Below are 4,675 nucleotides of genomic sequence, written 5' to 3' on the forward strand. Positions count from 1 at the left end.
AATGTGCTTGGACACAGAGCTCTGTGAACAGCCAGCCTCTTTAGCAATGAACTTTTGTGTCTTGCCCTCCTTGTGCAAGGTGTCAATGGTCGTCTTTTGGACAGCTGTCAAGTCAGCAGTCTTCCTCATGATTGTGTAGCCTACAGAACTAGACAGAGACTATTTAAAGGCCTTTGCAGGTGTTTTGAGTTAATTAGCTGATTAGAGTGTGGCACCAGGTGTCTTCAATATTGAACCTTTTCACAATATTCTAATTTTCTGAGATACTAATTTTGGGGTTTTCATTAGTTGTCAGTTATAATCATCAAAATTAAAAGGAATGAACACTTGAAATATATCAGTCTGTGTGGAATGAATGTATATTTTATACAAGTTTCACTTTTTGAATGGAATTACTGAAATAAATCAACTTTTTGATGATATTCTAATTATATGACCAGCACCTGTATTATAGGTGCAGTCAAATACATATAGCGTGCACACACAATCACACACACACACACACACACACACACACACACACACACAGCACCCTTTATACCAAGGAAACTATCAGCGCAAATAGCCCTCTACGTATCGGAAAGGGCTTGACTGACTTCCTACGAGACGACTTCTCGGTAACTTGGAGGAATTAGGGACACGACGACAGCGACATTTAAGCCCGTGTTAGAGGACACGAGGACAGGGCAGCGCCGGTGTCTAAAGGATGAGCGGTCCAGGTGGGCGGACCTCACAGTTTACAACTGCTGGCAGAGGGCGCGCTTCATTTCAGCACCAAGGACAGAGAGGGAGGCAGCGGCTCCCCTGCTAAACCTGTGGGATTCGGTTAACCAGGAGGAATTACTCACCAACAAACAACTGTGGATGAATGTGGAGCTTTAAAGTCAGGTCGACAAAGTTGGAAGTGCAATGCAAAGTGTTACCCAAATTAGTTTTTTCCCCTGTTTTCTTTGCAAAGCGGTGACTCGGTTTACTTGCGTGACATACTGTGAGGAACATCGCTCTCATGTCTGCAGGACGGTCCAGTTTTAAGTGAGGAGGAAGAAGCATAAAGGGGAGTCCTTTCTCAGTTGGAATAATACGTCCTAAGCTCACCATGAATGGCTATAATTTCAACGACTTGAACTCCACTGGTGCAGCACACGCTTATTCACCGTCACTGGACGACACTCTGTACAAACAATACAAGTACCCGGTGAAGAACCTCATCTCTTTGCCAAATGTGGTGGTGTATCTGCTCATGGCTGCCCTGGTAGTTGTTGGAGTGGCCTATGCAATTGTTGGACATCTCATCAAGGACCTGGCCATTGACATAGCAGGTACTGCATTCTGTAATTTATACATTTAAAATTAATTAAATTTGTCATTAGTTACCTCACTGATTATTAACATGTAGCTAGAGTGAAATGAGGAAAAATACGGCACATCTGGCTGTATAATAATATTAGTATTAATAATGCAATCAGTAGCCCTAGCCATACTCAACATTTAAGTTGTAGCCTACATCTTAATCTACAGCAGTGGTACCCTCAAAGTCTGAAGTAGGCCTACCCCTTTATCAACACCACCACTCATGTTCCAGAGGTGTTCATTTCATTTTAATTAATGATGTAAAAGTGGGTACTGTTAGGTGACACTTTTCAATAAGGGACACTACCTTTGAGTAGCTACCAGGGAACAAATGAGAAACTTACTGCCATAGTGAACCATTGGTTTGAGTAATCCCTATTTAAATTTCAAATATGATTAGTTAATTAAGAAACTTGTGAGAAAGTACTTCCCTAAAAAATACTTATGGAGGACTGGGAGGCTTTTATTTCAACAATCTATTACATCTGTTTCATCTGTATATTTTATTTAGCTAGCCTAAGTATTTAGCTAACTAACTGTTTACACTTCACTGCAGGCTTGTTAAAAACACGTTCAGTTGTTACAGCTGACTCAATATGTTCCTCAAATCTTTTTTTGTTGTTGTTGAGCTACTTCACAATCTTTACTCCCTGGCACCTGCAGAATTACTCCCTGGTTGGGAAGCACTGATTTAGGCCATTGTGTTATCGAAATCACACATACTAAACTTCGGCGGCCATGCAGCACATGTCCTTTTACTATTGGTGGTATTATATATATATATATATATAACCCCTTTCTCCCTTGTTTAGATTGTATGTTGGGTCCACCTGGTGATGAAGAGAACGACAAGAACATCAACCCGCAGCGCATGGCTGGCCATCCTCCACTGGTGCATCCATTTGCCCACAATGCCTTCCATGTGTGGGACCAGGACGACGTGGTCATCCCTCTGCCCTACGAAGAAGGCCCCCAGACCAGCCCGCTGATGCTGACTGCCCTCCCCTACATCCCCTCTTTCTTCCCACACGTACACAGCCCAACAAGTCAAAGCTCTTTGACTTTCTCCGCCAGCCCAACCCAGGAGATCAGCATCCCCAGGGAGATCTGATCATTTACAAGCGCCGTGATCATGAAAAGCAAACACCCTGAGAAGGGGGACACCCGAGGACAAAAGGGATTACAGGAGCTTACTGGTTATTGTCTGTGTGTGCCTGAGCTTCAGAGAGACGCTGTTAGACACGTTAGATTAAGTTGAACTGACTCCACATGTTGGTGCTGTCATGGGTACCGTACTTCCTGCAGTACCTACTGTCTAAGTTCTTTGTGGAAGAAATAAAGGTTGTTTTTTTTCTCTCATGAAAACCTAGCTATAAGATGGAGCTGCTGCATGTTCAGTGTGAGTGACTTATGTTTGTACAGGCAGCATGAGATTGAAAGATTGCGTGTCTGTTGTGCCATTATAATCCACCTGCACAACAACAGATTAGCCAGTGACAGTGAAATGCTCACAGGTTTCTGTCTTTCTGAGCTGTGGAATTTACTGATGGTATTTCTGTCACACTTTTGTTATTGCTCTTAATGAGCACCTTATTTTAAAATGCACAGGAGATCAGAATCTTGGTGGAGGTAGTCTGTACCTCTGTAGTCCTCACGTTAACAAAGCCGCTTTCAACCTGTAAACCAGCCATCTGGCTGCCTCACACACTTCGGGAAAACGTTATTTCCACTGAGGGATTAGCTTAAGGGGAGGACTTAACGGAGTTCCAGCAATTCAACATGTACACAACACAACTTAATCGTGTAGCCTTTATCACATGTGTCACACTCACTCATAGATGTCTGGTGTGCAGAGCCTGTCGGAGGCTCAAAAGTATACAGTATGTGGCATGCTGGGAAAGTGAGCTCATTTCTCATGTAATACGAGCTCACAGCTGCTTCTGTTCTTAAATGTCAACTTATACTTTATAAGGGGTGAAGAACATTTTAAATCACAACTTATTATGCAGCTTTGGTTTGGCAGCTTTAATCAATTCAGAATTAAAATTCATGCAGTTTTTAAAGCTCCTGATTGGCCTAAAACACATTTTAAATGCAGAACTACAAAATTCAAAGACCACCCTCTGCCATTGCTTTTAGTATCCCCCTCCCCCACCTTCTTCGACAGAGGGGAAAGAATTCTAGGAAGTTTTGATCCTTTGCAGGCAGAATGAGCCAACACACAGCAGTAAGAGCTTAGCAAGTTAATTTAAGCACTGAACTGTCTTTGAACTTCAGTTTGGAGCAGTGCATTGATAGAAACGTGACATGGCAATTTCATTGGATAAGACAAACTGTATTCAACATGAGGTTTAAGATTAGGAGAAAAGATTGGCAGATACAAGAATCATCAAGTTTAAAAAGTCACTATGGGAGAAAAAGGATTAGGATATGCTCTGACTAAATACCAGACAGACAGACTTCCATACCCACATCGACTTTCCAATAAACACTGGGCAGACACAGGCACACATTCAATGACATTGTTAAATAAGTTGTGAAGGTCAACTGTAGCGTAACCATACTGTTAAATCACATCCAAACACTCTTTTTCATAACAGACAGCAAACCTACAGCACAGCTGGATATAAAATGTCTATTAATGGTTATATGTAAATTAGCACCATGAAATATCTTCCACAACAGATGGCGCAACCTTATTATTTTAAGTTTGTGTCTGCGATTTGACTGATTATGAGAAATTGAGGTTCAAAGGTTTAACATTTTTGATAGAAAAACAACATTTACAATACATAGACATTTTGAATTTTCTGTGGAATAAACATTAATACTGTCTGAGTTCCATCAGGTTTCCCAGTAAGCTATTCCAGTGAGCGAGCATGCACAAAAAGTGGAATGCAGCCATCATTAATGTTATCAAACACACCTGTGCTTTTCCTGCTACATATGTCAAAAAAATATGTCTGCTTTGGAAAAGGTCTATAAAAATCATTGATTATGCTAAGAGACATGATTTGGGTTATAATAATATAATTAGCAAGCTAGTTGCCCAGCATGATAAAAAATTACTTTCAGTAGCCTTCTGTACAGAGGTTTCAAACCTTCTGAATGTGCACTTTTCTTCTCAGCTTTCACCTCTGACACAGCAGTGAGGTAAAGATACAGAACTTGTGATCTTGTGTTCATTCTGATAGGCTTTGCAGGTAAAACCGTACAGAACCAAGTTACGGATGGATATTTGACTTCAAATTTTAGGGTAATTTATGCATATAAATCTAACTAAAAGTAAACAAAATTGCAAAAAAAAAAAAAAAAAAAACGGCAT

This window comes from Micropterus dolomieu, linkage group LG02 (genome assembly GCF_021292245.1).
Source record: "Micropterus dolomieu isolate WLL.071019.BEF.003 ecotype Adirondacks linkage group LG02, ASM2129224v1, whole genome shotgun sequence".
In the NCBI taxonomy this organism is placed as follows: Eukaryota; Metazoa; Chordata; class Actinopteri; order Centrarchiformes; family Centrarchidae; genus Micropterus; species Micropterus dolomieu.